General features: G+C 36.8%; 1 long non-coding RNA gene across 1 annotated transcript; it reads left to right on the forward strand.

Moving 5' to 3' along the window:
* Positions 1–1,267: 1,267 nt before the first annotated feature.
* Positions 1,268–14,998, forward strand: LOC128547371 (uncharacterized). The gene is made up of 3 exons (XR_008366481.1): positions 1,268–1,423; positions 3,326–3,449; positions 9,047–14,998. It is a non-coding gene; the product is annotated as an uncharacterized LOC128547371 (long non-coding RNA).
* Positions 14,999–22,948: the final 7,950 nt, after the last annotated feature.

Below are 22,948 nucleotides of genomic sequence, written 5' to 3' on the forward strand. Positions count from 1 at the left end.
GTATCGGATGGGAAACTCAAAACTGTTTGATGAAAACTCAAATGGAGGCTATTCGACGAGGAACCCGAACTATCCTATACAAGGAGCAGTTTTCTGGACCATACACGTAAGGACTTACTTATGATTTATAACCGCGGCACTTTCAATACAAATCGGTAATTCAGTTACTAGTAAGTTACACTATGAAATGTTCAAGTTTTTCACAATTGATGTAATTTTACGTCTAGAAAACTCTATTGAGGTAACTGCAGTACTGTGGTTTAAATAAGTCATATCAGCCCGAGACGGGGTTCGAAACTGCGATAATCGGTGTGTGAGCTTTAACCCGTGTTATTTTTTCAAATCATAAGATTTTAATACGAAATTTTAATTTCTGTATGTAAAAAGTAAACAGGGATAAAAGTGTCTTTTCATTTTGAAAGTAAGTTGAAATACTCAACTTCCCATACAAGACTTTGGCGGAAGTAAGAATTGGTGAGGAACCTAGGAAAAACAATGTGGCTATTTATTTTAGTATTAACAGGAAGAACATTTTTAGTTGATGAAGTACAGTTTCCGTGGGACTTGTCTTGCTGGTACTATAAAGATGATGATTACCAGAGGTGTGCCGGAGCCCTTTTGTCAACATAGTAATCATGTTTTCAACAAGGTATGTTACTGGATTAGAATTGTCATGTACGCGGTGCGAGTTCAAGCCAGAATTTGTATTACACTTATAGTTCCTGACATACTAGTAGCTTGGAGAGTTAATTCTTCTGGTTAAGGAAGTGAATTCGGCTATCTTGAGTGATTGACTTGTTTGACAAAATTTAATATAGGCAGACGTCTGATTTCTTGACAACTTTATTTATCTTATGAGATATTTGTCAAGTTATGTACCATTGACTAGTAACGTTAATTATTTAAATTTTACAACATAGTCATTTTGGTAACTGAACAAGGATTATATCCATATGATATAAGAGAATTTATAACATGGCATTCAGTTGCCAGTTATATCATTGCTAGGCTAGCAGTCACCAGTTGCTTCTACCAGGTGACACTAGATACTTTAGAAGCGCAATATTAGGACCTGTTCCGTGAAAGAACGAGTGCATATTTCACGATGCCACATTTTATCACATGCGCACTGACGCTAAAAATAATTTCATATATTATATATTTTTTCTTTAACATAAGTGAAATTGAAACAAAGCTCGTCTTTCAGGTACCGTTGTAACTTAACGGAGTTTATAATTTAGTATGTGGTAAATAAATTTTCAGCTCTACTCTATGGGCAAGATAAAGTGGTTTTAGTGGAAATCAAGCCTTGATGGTCATATCGTCTGAATTTGCCTGTCTTCCTGATGGTAGAGAGCTCTTTCACACTTCGTGCACATTGCAGAAAATCATTGATGGCCGGACAGACAACAACGTCATCCAGGTAAAGAGTATACTATATTACTTCATAACGTTTATTTTGTTAGTTTGATATTGTACCTGATTTGTACGCACACGCTAAAATAAAGTTTCATAAACATGGACTTGTGACAAATAATTCTTCTGACAAGTATGTATCATATGAATTAAATTCCCTGCACAATGTACTCACCCAGACTGACAAACGTGGCCATAATGGTAGATCATTTGACTTCTGATTCAAATCCAGATGAGAGAGAACTTTGGCCGCGGTATCGGATGAGATGCGGATACTGATTAGAAACCAGCTCGCAAATGTAAATGAATTCTGTTTTAACTAAGTGTACTTTAAATTAGCGAACAGGTCACTCTGAAGTTCAGACCGCGTTTGTTTTTATGTCAGCAACGGATGTCCGAAAAATATACACATTGTTATTTACAATATTTTTTATCTCTAAGAACTTCCAAATGAACATAGAAATAATCTCGTTTGCCTGAATTATAGGCGAATTATGATACGACGTAAATTGCTACATATATTTATGCCCACATTGTCAAAGACCTGTGATGCACATAGTGTTTGAATTATCCGTCAGTCCGCCAGTCCACCAGTCACATTCTTGTGTACTCAACTGCTCTTACTGTTTATGTCTAATGGAAATGAAACTTGGTATACAGTATATAATACACTATGTAATTATCATTTAATTGACATACGCTTTTCATGTCATACTCTTCTGAAGTTATTATCCTTTTTCGTGCTTTGAAATATTACTACTTCTTCAGAACTTTTTGTAGTCAACTTCTCATATAGTTTCCACCAGATGATTTTTTCTACCGAATTATGTTCGTTTTTCGGATATCTAAATATTACAACTATATCTAAACATTGTGTACTGAAGTTCTACCATTTAAATGAAACTAGGTAAACTTTATAGGCTTGAAGTAGACGTGTGCATTTTTTTGTGGAGTTCGGTACTCGATTTGTTGCCACTTTTTCAATTTGAAGTATTATTCTATCGAACACTTGTTTTTTCTTTGAATATAATTTTACCTTTACATGTTTAGACAGTTCCATTATTTGGTTTGTTTACCGGGTTTTAAAGCCATTGATTCAGCTGGTCTTTAGAAATCCTGCATTTGTAATTATACATCTTTCCTCCATATCTAAAGATAAAACGCACTTTTTCACATGGCATGGTTTTGCGTCAATACTAGAAACACACTTGAAACTAGTGACCGAAACATTGCGAAATGGTACTAATTTCAGTCGCGGTATCGCTACTCTTTACTCGGACTTTACCCCGACTCCCTGTTAAAAACGTTAAACTTTATTTTACAAAAGATCAATATAGAAATCTAGTATTCAAATGAAATTTCAAAGTGTTTTAGTTTTTGCATCCTCTATGATAAGTGAGATTAAAACCGAATTTGATTTTTAAATTGTTGTGAGTCACTACATGTTCATTGTAAAACCAACTCGTTTATCTCGTGTGGAAAATGACAGTACTTGAAAATGAAGCTCTCTGATTGGCCAGTTACAATTCCTAACCACATGTGAATACTAGTAAGCCATTCCAAAGTAAGCTTTTCAATTTGTATAAAAACGATTTTATAACCAGTAAAGTCCCCGAATATTGGATAAGTCATTAAGTTTAAATATTGGTCACAAACATTCAGCAAAACATTGAAGTGAAAGAATTCAACGACCTGGGGCGAGGCTCGAACACACATCAGGATGTGTAAATGATTCGAAATCAACAATCTCAAGAACATCTGTTATAATAAACATAATAAAGAGTTGTTTCGAGAATTATTGTAAAAAGAAACTGTCAATAATTAAGCAATACTTAGCATATTTATATTGAATTTCATAGATTTCGTTGGTTATTATAGTATCATGTCTATAAATTATGATTTATTTCAGATTTAAAAAGGCAAAAAGACATTGCTTGACATCATTGAAAGACACAGAAAAAGAATCGATTGTAGAAAACAAAAATAATCGTGTATTTGGTGTTTCGTACAGCTGAACGTCCGATGCATGCCAGGTAATACCATTCAGAATTTTTGTTTGACTATTTTGTAAGCAATTCATGATTAATTTTGTACTATTTATACTGCAATAGTGTGCTTTAAGCACGACTGTTCAAATTGTGCTTATACATATTTTAACAGTAAACAGACCTACTGCAGACGACTGAACCGGACACAGTTAGGATTCGATTCTTGCCGCAAAAAAACAAAACCCCTATCCTGGTTTTCTTTTTTGTCAAACATTCTAGAGGACACGTACAACTGCAGTTTCGTCTTGAGGTTCAGTTTGTTAATATATTTCTTAACAACATTATTACATCTTCCCTCAGAAGAAGTAGACATATTAATACTTTACGAGTTGTCCGTGAAAAAGGAGAATCATGTGATAGGTTTAAAGGATTATTTATAAAAGAAATTATCCGATCTCACTTTTTTCATTAAATTACTCCAAGCATATTCAACACACAGTCCGTGGAAAGATTGATAGAACATTCGCCAAGAAATTTGAGTGTTCAAGAATTCAAGTACTTATTATATGCCCTAAGTGGATGTATTATGTTATGACGCCGGTATTCGTCCGTCCGTCTCTCCGTCCGTTAGCAATTTCGTGTCCGCTCTGTAACTCTAGTACCCATTTAAGGATTTCGAAGAAACTTGACACAAATGTACACCACATCATGACGACGTGTAGAGCGCATGTTTTGGATGACTCGCTTCAAGGTCAAGGTCACACTTAGGAATCAAAGTTCATGTGGCTTTGTTTCGTGTCCGCTCTGTAACTCTTGAACTGGCACAAATGTTCACCACATCGGGACGACATGTTCGGATGGCTCACTTAAAGGTCAATGTCACACTTAGGGTTCTAAGGTCATATCTTCGGGCGTATATTGCTCCGCATTGCTGTGCTCTTATAATGAATATTGGACCATGACCATATAAAAACCTTGAAGAAAGAGCAAAATACCGTTGGTGCATGCTGTATGAATGTATGCCTTTTATGAACTATGAAAGATTTATGTAATTCAAAAACTCAACTTTCCATTTTTTTTTCAGTATTTTACCTCGTCTGAATTTTAGCTCGACTAAGATGAGCTATCCTACTCTAATGGTTTGACATATGGCTTTGAAATTTTTATCACTTGTTCATTATAACAGTCTCTATCTGTAGACAAGAGAACATAACTCTGTCAAATATTTTGGCTGAATTGTGGCCCCTTTTGTACTTGGAAATTGGTTAAGCTTTCGTAGAAGTCCACGTTTTGTCAAAGGTATTTGACAGGTGGCTTCTAAACTTTGAACACTTGTTTATTGGCATGATCTCCATCTGTAGCCAAGGGTGTGTAACTATTTCAAAGATACTTGGCTGAACTTTGGCTTCTTTAGGACTTGGAAATCAGTTAAGTTTTTCGTACCAGTCCATATCTTGTCTAAACTGTTTGCCATGTGGCTTTGAAACTTTTACACTTGTTTACCATTATAGTATGGTACCATTATAGTCTGGTATAATCTGGTAAATAATAGTCTCCATATGCAGGCAAGACTACATACCTAGGACAAGGATTTTGGCTCAAGGATTTTTAGCTCGACTTTTCGAAGAAAAGTCAAGCAGTTCTATTCACCCTGGCGCCGGCGTCGGCATCACACCTTGGTTAATATTTTGCATGCAAGTACATATGGCTATTATTTAAAGGCATATAGCTTTGAAACTTATTTTTTTTTTCTTTTTCTAGGTCAATTACCAACCTCACTGGGTCAAGTCCCTGACATGTATTTTGAGCAAATTATGCCTCCTTTTGGACTTAGAAAATCCTGGTTTAAGTTTTACACGCAAGTTACTATCTCCAAAACTAGTACAGATATTGAATTGAAACTTCACATGTGTCTTTGGGGTTATAAATTAAAACTAGTTGATAGCACCAAGTCCCACAACTCTAACCTGCATTTTGGCCAAATTATGCCCTGTTGAACTTAGAAAATCCTGGTTAAAGTTTTGCGTACAAGTACATACAGCTATTACTAAAAGGCATACAGATTTGAAACTTATTTATTTCTTTTTCTAGATCAACTGCCAGCCTCACTGGGTCAAGTCTCACAACTCTGACATGTATTTTGAGCAAATATGCCTTCTTTTGGACTTAGAAAATCCTGGTTAAAGTTTTACATGCAAGTTACTATTTCCAAAACTAATTCAGATATTGAATTGAAACTTCACATGTGTCTTCGGGGTTATAAAACTAGTTGATTGCATCAAGTCCCATAACTCTGACCTGCATTTTGGCCAAATTATGCCCCCATTTGGACTTAGAAAATCCTGGTTAAAGTTTTCCGTACAAGTACATACAGCTGAGTATTACTTAAAGACATCTAAATTTCCCATTTTTTTCTCTTTTTATATTCTTTTTCTTTTTTCCTGTTCTTTTTTTCTATTTCTCTTTCCTTTTTTTTGTTTTTTGACCAAATCTTAAATAAAGCTCAGACTATTTATAACGGAAATGGTACGAATGTGTGACTGACACTGACACTCTCTATGTTGTGTAATCCAGATTTAATGGTATAAATTATTTGGGATATTACATTGCCTGTGATGTTTTTCATGAAAATATATGAACTAATATTTCAGTTGATGTGGGTAGAAAATCTCCATTCAATATACACATTTTGTATAATGCATTTTTTTTCAGTTTTCCATCTATATGTAGAGATGAATAAAGAGGCTTCATTGATTTTGTGCCCATCAAACTTGGTTCGTGGAGTCTGTTAAGAATCCCTATGTCCAGCCCATCCCTGTGTTGTCCGATCCCATCCATGCAGAATAGTTTTAACTTGAATATTTTTGAAAAACGTGCAGATTTCATTTTGAAACTTAACAAATTGAATAATATCCAGTGATGTACATTCACTAGAAATTTAAAACAAATATGAAAAAGTACAATAAGAAAGGGGAAGAAAAAAGTAGTCAGAGTTAACAATAGGTCCAACATCACTAACCTTTGTTTTAACAAAATTGTTTCCCTTTTTCACTTTGAAAAGATCTCAAAATCTACATTGCCTTCAATTGGTAGAAACATTACACAAATCTCTAGGATAATAAAGCAAGTTTTTCATATCCATTTCACTAAGACTGTCTATTTTGACATAGTAATTCCACTTTTCTACTCTGAAAATATGGCAAAGTTGTTGTGTTTCTCAAATATCCTGAAACCAAAGAAACTATTGTGTAGGAAGTTCAAAATAGGTTACTAAAATCGTGAGGCATGGTCACATACCATGTCCCATAACTTTGAGCTTTTTTTTGACAAAGTTAATACTGTTTTTGCACTTAAGAAAATTCCCCAGACTGACATTTCCTTAAATATTTTTGAAACATGTATGCATTGACTTGAAAGTTTACATAACTTTGATATCATAAGAAGTTTACACATGTTTCCTAAAATCTGCCTTTTATGTTGATAAAAAATTAATTATTCCCTTCTGGTTGTGTTGGTCATAGAAAATGTGGCAGGTTTGTTGTTTTTCTTTAAAGCATTCTGAAACCATTGAAGTATTGCATTTGATCTTCACCCCAGTAATTTGTCATGACAATTGTTAGAACACAAACTGCATTTATAAAATTGTCCTTCCTTTTATTTTTACATTTTTATTTCTTAACACCACTTCATTGTCACTTGATGTAATTAAATATTATAGTAAGATCCGTTGAAATGTTAAATTACCATAATCCTGTTTTGAAAAGGTTTTCCTGCTTTTTTTTGTACTTCGGTTGTTTTTTTAACTTGTTTCAACTAAAGGAATTTTATGTAACTTTACACAGTGAAAGATGACCACACTGAATGGAAATGGAAAGCAGAAGAACCATAACAGTTACTTACTTGTAAATATTTGTAAAAGTAACTCCCATTTTGTACTTAATTTTTAGCTTGAAAAAAAATCTACGAGGTATTGTCGTCACTCGATCTTCGTTGTCAGCTAATTTTTAGCTCACCTGTCACATAGTGACAAGGTGAGCTTTTGTGATCACCCTTCGTCCGTCGTCCGTCGTCTGTGCGTCCGTCCGTCCGTCCGTGCGTGCGTCAACAATTTCTTGTCTGCATGATAATGGTTTCATTTATGATTTTATTTTAACCAAACTTGCACACAACTTGTATCACCATAAGATCTCGGTTCCTTTCTTGAATTGGCCAGATCCCATTATGGGTTCCAGAGTTATGGCCCCTGAAAGGGCCAAAATTAGCTATTTTGACATTGTCTGCACAATAGCAGCTTTATTTATGATTTGATTTTTACCAAACTGGCACACAACTTGTATCACCATAAGATCTTGGTTTCTTTCTTGAACTGGTCAGATTCCATTATGGGTTCCAGAGTTATGGCCCCTCAAAGGGCCAGAATTAGCTATTTTGACCTTGTCTGCACAATAGCAGCTTCATTTATAATTTTATTTTAACCAAACTTGCACACAACTTGTATCACCATAAGATCTTGGTTCCTTTCTTGAACTGGCGAGATGCCATGATGGGTTCCAGAGTGATGGCCCATGAAAGGGCCAGAATCAGCTATTTTGACCTTGTCTGCACAATAGCAGCTTCATTTATGATTTGATTTTAACCAAACTTGCACACAACTTGTATCACTACAAGATCTTGGTTCCTTTCTTTAACTGGCCAGATTCCTTCATGGGTTCCAGAGTTATGGCCCCTTAAAGGTCCAGAATTGGCTATTTTGGCTTTTGCAGCCATATAGAGACTTCATTTATGGTTTTATTTGATACAAACTTCCAAAATATCTTCAACAACAATAAATCTTGGATTCCATGACAAATCAGATCCAATCGTAAGTTCCAGAGTTATTTTATATCTGATTACCTCCCATGATTGTAATCAAAATGGATTTATATCAGTAAGTACTTATAGGACTTACTTGAAATTTCATTATTGTTATTAGTTGGACTGAGCCAATCAGGGTAGATAACTATGGACTGATTTTATGTCAAATTACCTCCCTTTATTTCAAATTAAAATGGGTATATCTCCATAACTAATGAAGATACTGATCTGAAATTTCATTTCTGTCAATAGATTTATTTGGCAGATCCTTCTTTTGTTCACTTACAATAATTTTTTTTTGAATTACTTCCCTTTTACGTTACTATAAATAGCTTATTTTTAAAAACTTTTTTATTGTTGGCCGTAGGGAAAAACCGAGAACACTTTTCTGTGGTAGCAACATGGATAGTACCACCAATTTTTAGGTGTATTATGAAATATCTGTACCTTGTAAGATTTTTTTTCTTTTTGGTTAAATTTCTTCCCTTTGTTGTTCCGGTCCTTTTGACTTAGATATATTTTCTGCGGACTTTCTTGTCCTCAAGTGCAATGATAACAGGTGAGCGATATAGGGCCATCATGGCCCTCTTGTTTTTGCTTAGGTCCACCTTTTCTCAAAAACTATATGAGCTACAGCTTTCCTAATTTTTATTTTTTTCACCTGCGAAGGAAGGGAAGATATATACTTTTCTTAATTACCCTTTAAAGAAAAAAAACGGAGATTTTATCAAATTTGACCTTACGACCAGAAAGTATTTCGTATCTTAATTTTTTATCATCATTTTCAGATTGATTTCAAACAAATAAGCGAGAAATGTCTGCAGAAAGAAGAACCAACTATGATGAGCCCATGACAGACCTGGTGAAAGCACAAAAGCATGACAGCACCACAGCCGCCTTGACACAAGCATAGTTGAATAGATTAGACATAAGCTGAAATGAATATAATTATATCCCTGCGTACAAAGTATATGGGGCTATATTGGAGTCACTCATGTCCGCTGGTCCGCCCGTCCATCCGCCCATCGTGTCCGCATTTTCACAAAACTGGTATCAATTATACACCTCATCAAGACAATGTTTAGAGCACACAACCAAGGCCAAAGTCAAGGTTACTCATGGAGGTCGAAAATCAAATAGCTTTACTTCATGTCCGCTTCACACCGAAGATATTTAGCTCGACAATTTGAAGTAAAGGAGGGTTACCGTGTCGTTGGTTTCACTGTCATCTTCTTAACTACTGCCACGACAGTACCTTCACGTAAGTGTTGATTTTAGTAAATGGCAGACATCTATTAGTTAACAGTTAACTATCCTATAGGTCAAGGTCACTTTGGTCAAATATTGTAATAGTGTTGGTTAAAGTTTTATGACAACCTTCTCTCTCTCTTCTAAAGCCCAATAATCATCAAATCTCACATAAGGATTTATCTTAGGAAGGGGCAGAAATCTTTAGGTTTAGGGTCAGGTAGTTCAAAGGTCAAGGTCACTAGGGTCAGGTTTTGTAACAGGTTTTGTAACAGTGTTAGTTATAATTTTATGATACACTTCTCTATTTGACTTGTAACTGATAATGTTTCTTAGAACTTATATCCCTCATATCCAACACGTTTAAGCCCTTCCCACACTTCCTCTACCCCAAACCACATACCTACCCCAAAAATACATTCCTTACACAAACTTATATGTGAGAAGACGAAATGTATAATATTTTTTTAATTGGATCAATTATTTAACAAGTTTTTCCTATTTTAGAATACAATATTGAGGAAATTATTGTTTCGGAAGACTAATCTAGTCGGACTATTTTAATTAAGCTTTGAATACTTCTAGCTTTGTTTGTAATTTGTAATGAAATTATGCATCTTTTTTCGTATATGTTCTTTTTTTTAAATATTATTATGTTATGAATTTGACTTTGATAATTAAAAAATAGGGGCATCCAATATTTGTAAGAAGCCACGTAGAATACTAATTTGGTTCATTATTTAAAAGGTGTTTCAAAATTTTAAATTTCACAATAGCTTTCGTTCGCCTGGACAGGGGTAGTTTTCAAAAATAAAATGCATGGATCAGTTAATGAACAAAATCCTTTTACACAAATAATAAATTTAGAGACAACTCTGATATTTGTTTGTTTCAGTGTAAGATCGAATATCGAATCATTCTAGATGCAGCTGGCGAAAATTGTAAACTCTAGTGTTTACGTGAAAAATAATTCGATTTTACATACATATCGAAGAAATTTCATTTAATGCATTTGAATATATGTGTACTAAATTGAACACCTTTTACTAGTGTAACGTCACGCGCAATGTGCAACGTTACGCTTACTCTTACGGCAATATTTATGTTGGAAAAAGTTGTATAGTTCTATGAGATTTATTCTTTGTACATTTTAATATAGTAATTTTCTAATGTTTTGTCGTTATGAAAAACTATCCGATTACAGGTAATTCATATTCTTTCGCGTTAAAGTGATGTTGCGTGCAACTGAAAATTGTATTTGGATTTCCAACTTATGAAACAGTGGATTTATCAGGGTTAAAGTTCCATTATATTTTAGTAATACTGTGAAAGGTTGACATGAAATTACATACTCCAGTAACTACAACATGCAGAGATAAAATCATAGCACATATGCTACCGTCCTTTGACTATCATCTAAAAGTAGCTTTTTAAAGTCATTTTGGCCTCATTTTTGTACACTGAATTTTACACAGTTTGGCATAACTCTTAACTGACACCTAACTTTTGAGCACTAACATTAACGCTTGGGGCTGAAATGGCTTTAAAAGAAACTGTCTTTTATAGGAACAATTTGTTAAACTTTAGTCTGGAATATCTATAAGAATGATGGGTAAAAAGATGTTTAGAGAATTATGGGCAAACTTTTTGATTTTTAGTCCGCTTTTATAGGATTCCTGGAATATAAGATTATAACATGTTAAATTCATTGTTTGAAACGGACAGAAATCCAAATATGATTTTCACTAGTACTTAACTACACTTGAACGCGAGAAGATATGAATTGTAAGGACTATCATTTTGATTCAAGAAGACAAAAGATGTATATTAATGCTTACAAAACACCGACATACCCGCCAAACCATTCAAATGACCATGTTAATGAAACAGTTGCATCTCGTAGATCTATTTAGCGTTTTCCAACATAAACATTGTGACGTCATGAAATATGGCGTGACGTTACGCATGGCGCTTGAATAAGATTAGAGGAGATCAATTTATTTTAATTCAACAAGACATAAAACAATACAACATAAGCTCTGAATGATTTTTATACCGACTAATGTAATAATTAAAAAGAACGTGTAATACTGAATTAACTTTAACGCGGAAACATCAGATTTAAGTTTACGGCGAAAGATATTTCGATCTTACACTACAACAAACAAATGCCCTCTTTCTATATCTCTTTACAACAGTTAGTAAGTAACAAGCATCAATGTTTTGAGGGGAGCCGGCTAAAAAGTGACACAACTTAGGACAGAAATAAGTAAAGCTGTTTTAAAATATTTTATAATCTAAAAAAAAGAATGCCATTTTCCTTTTGAAAATTTACTATTTTGAAATAACAGTCAAAATTTCAGTATCTACATAGCTGTTGTCAGACATTTTTGGGGTTATATTCCAAAGAAGAGTGTATTTTTCCTCTCTTTATATCTATCAAATATGTTTGTCTTAATCTATTGATTTTATACATTTTATACTTTGTATAATAGTAATGTATATTTTTCGTGCTCACTGGTTGTTTCTTAATGACAGTCAGAACTTCAAATATATTTAAGCTTACCATTTCTTCTCAGGGAATTTTACTGTTCGTGATGAGAGCATTGTAGGACCACATTCGTAACAGATCGCATTTGTAACAGGTGTTACAAATGCGATCGCATATGTAACACGTGTTACAAATGAGATCGCATACGCAACAGAAATCAAGCACATATGTAACAATTTTTGTGACGAATGTGATCGATGCCGATTTTTGATGTGACATCTAATCACATTTGTCGCATGTCATTTTCAATCGGAAAAATGAACAAAAAAGTGCATTTTTACATCTGAAACACATTTGTAACATGTTTTAGCTCACTTGTACAAAGTGACAATGTAAGCTATTGCGATCACCCGTCCGTTCACATTTTTTTTGCGAATATGACAGAGACAATATTTATCATTTGATTTTGACAAAACTTGCACAGAACTTAATATAGATCTATATCTCGGTTCCTTTCGAAAACCAGCCATATCACCTTATTCATCTAGGAGTTATGGCCCCTGGAATGGCAATAATTACTGATTTTAGCCTTCTGAACCCGATTAAGACCGCATGTTTTGTTATTTTTACTCAATATGCATACAACTTATATATCTATAAGATCTCGGTTCCTTTCAAAGACAACCGTATTGCACCATTTATTTGACTTCGAGTTACGGCCCCTGAATTGGTAAAAAATGCTGCTTGTGAAGACAATGGAGACTACATTTATTATTTGATTTTCATTAAACTTATATAGGATCTCACTTCCTTTCAAAACAGCCATATCGCCCACTGATCTCAGACTTATGGCTGAAATGGCAAAATCTGCTTATTTTAGTCTTGTGAACACAATAGAGGCCATATTTATTATTGCATTTTGATCAAACTTGTATATAAATTATATAATAACATGTATTGTGTAGTATTACTCATGTGAGCGATAGTGGGCCATGACGGCCCTCTTGTTGATTAGAGGGATATTTCCGGTTAGGTTAATATCTCGGTACTGGTTGGTTATCTGGCAATTAAACGTAGCAAGAATACCGAATGGTTATCATGACTGGTCTGTTCATAGTACTTCATGTACATGTCACTTATAAACTTCCCATATAGATTTTGCTTTGTAAGATTTCATTTTTATTAAATGCATGAATACATGTATATGAATATGTATGATTAAAGGGGAAGATACACCACATGCGATCCCTGTTCAACTTTTATAATGGTTGTATCGCTTCAACAACAAATAAAGCGCACTCGAAAATCAAGATCAAGGCAGTCTCAACTAACATAGAAAGTCTTGTTAAAGCTGAACACTGGGTATATATACATCTATGTATACTTAAAAATAGTGACTAGCTTGACAAATCGAGGACTGCTTATGACTATTTTTCTGATCCTGATGTCGTCGGTGTCCACGGGTTCGCTGCAAGATAGGTTTTTCGTTTTCGTTTTGTTTATCTTTGTCAATTCGCATTGCTTTAAACATAAAAAAACTTAAACTGACGACAAATGAAATATGTCCAACTTAAAACTCTGGCGTGAACTTTATTGAAATTATATTTACTATGAGAGTTGTCTTGCCAGGCCTGGTGTCTGCATTCGTATGGAAACACTCTTATTTTGTATCTCTATAGGAGCGGCACGACTAACTCCATCGGTGAGGCTGGTGCAGTGGATAGTTTTGCAGATTACGAAACCGGCGGAGCGAGTTGAATTTCTAGTCAGGGCCAGAATTTCCAGAGATATTGACAATGTGTCTTTCATCCACCCAGTTAATACCTTACTTACAAACAAAAATAATATTCATCGAAACCATTCTACAGAGTCCCAAAATTTGAGACGTTTGCAGTAATAGGTGTAATATGATCACTACAGATTGTCAATGAATGGTGGTTATTTGTACCAAAGTATTTGGAAATCTGACTAAAGCGGGTTATGATTCGGGCACAAACATATATATTACAACAAAATAACACAACCAATCTAAGTTCAAAGCTGTGAACTTGATCTTGGATATATACATGTAGCAACAAGGACCATGATCTCAACACACCTTCTATCCATGCTGATCATTTGTACCAAATAACTTGAAAATCTGACTATGAATGGGCAAGTTATACCAAGGACATGAACTTATATATATATAACTGCACGAACGCTTAGACTCCGCTATTTCACGGCCGGATTATAATAAAAGAAGGCCTACAGACGGACTCAGTGGGGTGAAGGTAATTAGAAAATAAGATGTATTTTCTTAAAATCCCATAGACATTAGTTCGCAGCACAAGGTCGGGCCCTCCTAGACTTAAGGCTAACGACTCCGTCCATGACAAGTTGTATTTAATTTGTCCCGTGACATAGCAGCTTCGTGTTTGTCAACCAACTTGAAACAGCTCTGGATGACGAAATATAGCTACAAATGTATGTCGCCACCGGGTTCGAACCAGTGACCTGAGCATGTTGGTCTACATTTCAGCAAGTCGAGGTAACAGTAGAAGTAGCTGAAGTTGTAATCATATTAAAGTGGTAGTGACAATGGAAGCAAAAATGATTATAACAATTGAGCCACGTCACGGAAAAATTGGCATTCGGACATTTTCGTGAATTTCCGGAAAGTCTATATTTAGGCTGACCTGTGCATTTATGCATCTGAATCAGAGTCAGAAAATTTCATATTCAGGTAGAATAAGCCTTCTTTGAAATAACAGCGAACGGTGTGGGCCATGATCAGACTGCGCGGATGGGCAGGCTGACCTGGGCCCACACTGGTCCCAAAGCCTCGAAGATTCCCGAAGGCCCATTTTCTCATGATGCGGCTCAAATAATTTTATGATGTCATTGACCTCGACGACGACGACGCTAACTTGTGATGGTGCTTATGGTAGTTATTTAATGATGTTGCGATGACAACCAACTCATTGAACATTTGCAGTATAAAACTCAACATGATACATATGTGCTTCTCATGTCAACCCCCATGTTGGACAAACACATTCGTAACACATTTTACCTGTTACGAATGCGATCGCATACGTACGAAATCTGTTACAAATGCGATCTGTTACAAATGTGGTCCTACAGAGCATAGTTCAGTTTAGTAGTTATTTTTGCACGTATTAAATTTTAAGAATATTATTCAGAACTTTAACACTATATTAATATTTTACAATGTAATTTGTGCCTATTTGTGCTATTTATTGCTGCTTGAAAAATGAATAAAACGCCATACAGTTGTGTTGATTTTTTCCTTTAAAAAATAAAAGGTTATGCATTGCATTGATTATTGATGTTGACATTAAATGTGACTTTCCTTTGGTAAACCTACTTCCTTCATACCATATACAAAGTGCAGGTGTGTTGAGTTGGTCAAACTTTTCTCTAATTTACACAGTACACAGAATAATATTACCGACATGCACTTTGTTTCCTTTCGTTGACGCCATTTGCAAAACACAAGGGTGTTTACCCCTGTCCACTTAAACCCAAGGTTAACCCGACTCGTCCTTTGTCAACCAGTTATTTTCCCTTCTCTCCTTGGCGCAGGTTGCAAAATAAAGTAGATTTCCATAGCCCTCTTCTATTACTTCCCATTCCTTCCTTGAAGTCATTTGTAAAATACAAGATAAGTAAATGAATAAAGACTTCCAAAAATAGTCTTTCCTACATGACGTGATTTACAAACTAAACGGCATGTTAACCTAATTGAACTTGTAATATCCAGGTCATTTGCAAAATAAAGGCGAGGTTACATTGAGCAACCTCAAGTAACTCAATGGGGTAACTCAAAGTAACCTCAAGGGGTAACTTCATTCTCCCGCCATTTGCAAAATTAAGGGGAGGTCACCGTTGCCGAACTTTTGTAGCCCAACCAGAGTTACTTCCACTACCCACGACGCCATTTGCAAAATAATGGGGAGGTCACCCTTACCGAACTTTTATAGTCCTACCAGATTTACTTCCCCTGCCCACCTTCACGCCATTTGCAAAATTAAGGGGAGGTCACCCTTGTCGAACTTTTTTCTTCATCCAGAATTACTTCCCCTGCCCACCTTGACGCCATTTGCAAAATTAAGGGGAGGTCAACCTTGCCGAACTTTTTTTCATCCAGAGTTACTTCCCCTATACTTTTACGCCATTTGCAAAATCAAAGGGAGGTCACCCATGCCAAACTTTTATAGTCCTACCAGAGTTACTTCCCCTGCCCACCTTGACGCCATTTGCAAAATAAAGGGGAGGTCAACCTTGCCGAAATTTTTTTTCATCAAGAGTTACTTCCCCTATAAACTTTTACGCCATTTGCAAAATCAAGGGGAGGTCACCCATGCCGAACTTTTATAGTCCTACCAGAGTTACTTCCCCTGCCCACCTTGACGCCATTTGCAAAATTAAGGGGAGGTCACCCTTGCCAAATTTTTTTTTCATCTAGAGTTACTTCCCTTGCCAACCTTGACGCCATTTGCAAAATTAAGGGGAGGTCACCCTTACCAAACTTTTAGTCCTACCAGAGTTACTTCCCCTGCCCACCTTGACGCCATTTGTAAAATTAAAGGGAGGTCTCCCTTGCCGATATTTTTTTCATCCAGAGTTACTTCCCCTGCCCACCTTGACGCCATTTGCAAAATTAAGGGGAGGTCACCCTTGCCGAACTTTTTTTTCATCCAGAGTTACTTCCCCTATAAAATTGGACGCCATTTGCAAAATCAAGGGGAGGTCACCCATGCCGAACTTTTATAGTCCTACCAGAGTTACTTCCCCTGCCCACCTTGACGCCATTTGCAAAATTAAGGGAAGGTCACCCTTGCCGAACTTTTTTTTCATTCAAAATTACTTCCCCTGCTCACCTTTACGCCATTTGCAAAACAAAATTAAGGGGAGGTAACCCTTGCCGAACTTTTTTTTCATCCAGAGTTACTTCCCCTATAAACTTTGACGCCATTTGCAAAATCAAGGGGAGGTCACCCATGCCGAACTTTTATAGTCCTACCAGAGTTACTTCCCATGCCCACCTTGACGCCATTTGCAAAATTAAGGGAAGATCACCCATGCCGAACTTTTTTTTTCATCTAGAGTTACTTCCCCTATAAACTTTTACGCCATTTGCAAAATCAAGGGGAGATCACCCATGCCGAACTTTTAAAGTCCTACCAGAGTTACTTCCCCTGCCCACCTTGACGCCATTTGCAAAATTAAGGGGAGGTCACCCTTGCCAATTTTTTTTATCTAGAGTTACTTCCCTTGCCAACCTTGACGCCATTTGCAAAATTAAGGGGAGGTCACCCTTGCCGAACTTTTATAGTCCTACCAGAGTTACTTCCCCTGCCCACCTTGACGCCATTTGCAAAATTAAGGGGAGGTCACCCTTGCCGAACTTTTGTAGTCCAACCAGAGTTACTTCCCTTGCCCATCTTGACGCCATTTGCAAAATTAAGGGGAGGTCACCCTTACCGAACTTTTATAGTCCTACCAGAGTTACTTCCCCTGGCCAGCTTGACGCCATTTGCAAAATTAAGGGGAGGTCGCCCTTGCCGAACTTTTTTCATCCAGAGTTACTTCCCCTGCCCACCTTGACGCCATTTGCAAAATTAAGGGGAGGTCACCCTTGCCGAACTTTTTTTTCATCCAGAGTTACTTCCCCTATAAACTTTGACGCCATTTGCAAAATTAAGGGGAGATCACCCTTGCCGAACTTTTATAGTCCTACCACAGTTACTTCCCCTGCCCACCTTGACGCCATTTGCAAAATTAAGGGGAGGTCACCCTTACCGAACTTTTTTTTCATCCAGAGTTACTTCCCCTATAAACTTTGACGCCATTTGCAAAATCAAGGGGAGATCACCCATGCCGAACTTTTAAAGTCCTACCAGAGTTACTTCCCCTGCCCACCTTGACGCCATTTGCAAAATTAAGGGAAGATCACCCTTGCCAATTTTTTTTTCATTTAGAGTTACTTCCCTTGCCAACCTTGACGCCATTTGCAAAATCAAGAGGAGGTCACCCTTACCGAACTTTTATAGTCCTACCAGAGTTACTTCCCCTGCCCACCTTGACGCCATTTGCAAAATTAAGGGGAGGTCACCCTTGCCGAACTTTTGTAGTCCAACCAGAGTTACTTCCCCTGCCCACCTTGACGCCATTTGCAAAATTAAGGGGAGGTCACCCTTGCCGAACTTTTTTTTCATCCAGAGTTACTTCTCCTATAAACTTTGACGCCATTTGCAAAATCAAGGGGAGGTCACCCATGCCGAACTTTTATAGTCCTACCAGAGTTACTTCTCCTGCCCACCTTGACGCCATTTGCAAAATTAAGGGGAGGTCACCCTTGCCGAACTTTTGTAGTCCAATCAGAGTTGCTTCCCTTGCCAATCTTGACGCCATTTGCAAAATTAAAGGGAGGTCACCCTTGCCGAATTTTTTTCATCCAGAGTTACTTCCCCTATAAACTTTAACGCCATTTGCAAAATCAAGGGGAGGTCACCCATGCCGAACTTTTATAGTCCTACCAGAGTTACTTCCCCTGCCCACCTTGACGCCATTTGCAAAATTAAGGGGAGGTCACCCTTGCCAATTTTCTTTTCATCTAGAGTTACTTCCCCTATAAACTTTTACGCCATTTGCAAAATAAAGGGGAGGTCACCCTTGCCAATGTTTTTTTTCATCTAGAGTTACTTCCCTTGCCAACGTTAACGCCATTTGCAAAATTAAGGGTAGGTCACCCTTACCGAACTTTTATAGTCCTACCAGAGTTACTTCCCCTGCCCACCTTGACGCCATTTGCAAAATTAAGGGGAGGTCACCCTTGCCGAACTTTTGTAGTCCAACCAGAGTTACTTCCCCTGTCCATCTTGATGCCATTTGCAATATTAAGGGGAGGTCACCCATGCCAAACTTTCATAGTCCTACCAGAGTTACTTCCCCTGCCCACCTTGACGCCATTTGTAAAATTAAGGGGAGGTCACCCTTGCCGAACTTTTGTAGTCCAACCAGAGTCACTTCCCTTGCCCACCTTGACGCTATTTGCAAAATTAAGGGGAGGTCACCTTTACCGAACTTTTATAGTCCTACCAGAGTTACTTCTCCTATAAACTTTGACGCCATTTGCAAAATTAAGGGGAGGTCACCCTTGCTTAACTTTTGTAGTCCAACCAGAGTTACTTCCCTTGCCCATCTTGACGCCATTTGCAAAATTAAGGGGAGGTCACCCATGCCGAACTTTTATAGTCCTACCAGAGTTACTTCCCCTGCCCACCTTGACGCCATTTGCAAAATTAAGGGGAGGTCACCCTTGCCAAATTTTTTTATCTAGAATTACTTCCCTTGCCAACCTTGATGCCATTTGGAAAATTAAAGGGAGAGAACCATTGCCGAACTTTTGTAGTCCAGAGTTACTTCCCTTGCACATCTTGACGCCATTTGCAAAATTAAGGGGAGGTCACCCTTGCCGAACTTTTTTTTTATCCAGAGTTACTTTCCCTGCACACCTTGATGCCAATTGCAAAATAAAAGGGAGGTCACCTTTACCGACATTTTTTCATCCAGGGTTACTGCCCTTATACACCTTAATGCCAATTGCAAAATAAAGGGGTGGTCACTCTTGCAAAACTCTTATTCCAGTTACTTCCCCTGCCCACCTTGACCCCATTGGCAAATTAAAGGGGAGGTCACCCTTACTGAACTCTTTTTTTCCATCCACAGTTACTTCTCCTGCCCAGGAAAATGAAGGGGAGGTAGACCTTACCGAACCATATTTATGTCCCTACCTTCATGAAACTTGGTTAGAACATTTATCTTGATGATTCATAGAGTGACTATAATTTGAAACTTGGTCATGTGGGGTCAAAAATTAGGTCACTTCAAATCAAAGGAAAAGCTTGTTAGCACTGTAGAGGCAACATTTATGACCCTGTCTTCATGAAACTTGGTCAGAATGTTTATCTTGATGTTTTCAAGGCCAGGTTTTACAGATGAGTGAAATAAGAGTCATCATGACCCTCTTGTTTACTCTATTTCTCACTCTTTGAGCCATATTTTTAATAAAACTGGTTCAGAAATTTGCGATTTAAGACTTGTAGTGATATTTTATTTTGTTTACTGTAAATATGTTTCTGCAATCTCCTATGAATCAAAGCAGCAATGGACTCATAACATTAGAATGACCTCCCATTCTTGGTCACAAATCACATACTCCTTATCTTTCTTCCCTTCATCCAATATGTGCTCTATTGGACTCCTGTCCATTGAGCAAGCCAGCCATTGAACTGTTTGCATTATTCCTAGCAAAGTAGTTTTACAACATCTGAGAAATATGTTGCCAGAATGCTGATGCAGAAAAGGAACCACCACTGGATGGAGATTTGAGCCGCACCATGAGAAAACCAACAAAGTGGCTTTGCGACCAGCATGGATCCAGACCAGCCTGCGCATCCGCTCATTCTGGTCAGGATCCATACTGTTCGTTGATGGTTTCTCTAATTCCAATAGGCTTTGAAAGCGAACAGCATGGATCCTGACCAGACTGCGTGGATGCGCAGGCTGGTCTGGATCCATGCTGGTCGCAAAGCTACTATGTTGATTTTCTCATGGCACGGCTCATTTATATTTGTAAGGAATGATTCCAGATCTGGTTTTCGTCTTGCCAGGATAAACATTTTTTTGATTGCATTCAAAATACAAATGTGGTTTACAACTTTCATATAATTGCTAATTTCTTGACATTTTTATCAGACAATTATTAAAAGGTATCGGTGGTACACATGTATCTTTTTTGATATTTCCAAACATGGAACTTGGCACATTTTATATTTTATTTTATTTTAAAACATGTGAAATGCTGTATCTGAACATGACCACCTATCAGCTTTTAGAAACAATGGACACCTAAAAAGCGGGAGATCTAACTTCAATTATTTATCCACCCGCCAAAGGCGAAGGGGATATTAGAAATGCTCTCCGTCCGTGCGTCCATCCGTGTGTCCGCAACGATCTTTGTCCGGAGCATAACTCCAAAAGTACTGGAGGGATTTTCTTCAAACTTCATACACTGATAGAACACATTGGGAGGAAGTGCAGTGTGCAAGAACAATAACTCTACCTTGCCTATTTTTTGAGTTATTCCCCTTTATCATATTTTCTTAAAACATTTTGTCCGGAGCATAACTCCAAAAGTACTGGAGGGATTTTCTTCAAACTTCATACACTGATAGAACACATTGGGAGGAAGTGCAGTGTGCAAGAACAATAACTCTACCATGCCTATTTTTTGAGTTATTCCCCTTCATCATATTTTCTTAAAAACATTTGTCCGGAGCATATCTTCTTCATGCATGGAGGGATTTTGATATATCTTGGCACAAATGTTTACCACCACGAGGCGGAGTGTCTTGCGCAAGAACCAGGTCCCTGTGTCTAAGGTCAAGGTCACACTTAGAGGTCAAAGGATACAAGAATAAAAACCTTGTCCGGAGCATTTCTTCTTCATGCATAGAGGGATTTTGATATAACTTGGCACAAATGTTCAACACCACGAGATGGAGTGTCATACGCAAGATCCAGGTCACTAGGTCTAAGGTCAAGGTCACACTTAGGGGCCAAAGGTCAGATACAAGAATGACTTTGTCCGAAGCATTTCTTCTTCATGCATGGAGGGATTTTGATGTAACTTGGCACAATTATACACCATCATGAGACGAAGTGTCATCCACAGTTCCTTTCTTTAGAATTACTTCCCTTTGTTGTTACTTTAAATAGCTTTTATTGTAACTTTTTCATTACTAGTCATAGGGAAAAATCGAGACCACTTTTCTGTAGTACAACATGCATGCTATATCCAGTTTTGAGGTGTATTTTGACCAATCTCTACCTGATAAAGAGTTTTGTGTGGACTTGCAATTTTTTTTTTTTTTTTTTTTTTTTTTAAAGATTAACTTCCGTTATTTGTTACTTTAAATAACTTATATTGTAACATTTTTATAATTGACCGTAGGGAAAAAACAAGACACTTTTCTGTGGTACATTACATAACTCTCCAATTTAAGGTGTATTTTAACTTGCCAGGAACTTTAGCCTTTAATTATAATATGCCCGGCGGGGGGATTAGCCATGTGTAACATGGCTCTTGTCTTAATTGAAAAAAAAAAAAAAATTATGTAATCATTTTAATATATCAAATACTTACTAACAATGAAACATACAATTTTTAACAAAATAATAGAAATACAAAACATTTTGTAAACATTGCTGTTATTATAACTTTGTGAAATAATGTGTGATTTACAAAATTTTCTGTTAAGAAAATTGGTAGCTTGTTAAATGTGTTAAAAATTCAGATAAAAATTGATTAAATGCATGATATTCAAACACATGTACAAAATGGAAAGGAAACAGATCTTCATACAACAATAATTTACATATAAAATGTTTTGAACCCTAAAACTGTCACTAAAAATATTATATTTTCCTTACAACAGTTACTTATAGACAATACTTTAACACTTACATTTGAGCTGCACCATGAGAAAACCAACATAGGGTATTTGCGACCAGCATGGATCCAGACCAGCTTGCACGTCCACACAGTCTGGTCATGATCCATACTGTTTGCTAACAGTTTCTTTAATTGCAATAGTGAACAGTATGGATCCTGAACAGACTGCGTGTATGCGCAGGCTGGTCTGGATCCATGCTGGTCACAAATGCACTATGTTGGTTTTCTCATGGTGCAGCTTATTAATATTTAAATATCAAAAAGTGTAAATTCCAAGGTGATAAATCTGATGGGAACACTTCCTGATCATAGATTCCATACCAGTTACTGACATGTAATAACATAAATCAAGGGAACCAAGTACACATTAGAATGAAACGACACTAAATCCGGGGCCAGTAAGGCAGTCTTTAATGATGTAATACA

Source organism: Mercenaria mercenaria, chromosome 12 (assembly GCF_021730395.1).
Source record: "Mercenaria mercenaria strain notata chromosome 12, MADL_Memer_1, whole genome shotgun sequence".
In the NCBI taxonomy this organism is placed as follows: Eukaryota; Metazoa; Mollusca; class Bivalvia; order Venerida; family Veneridae; genus Mercenaria; species Mercenaria mercenaria.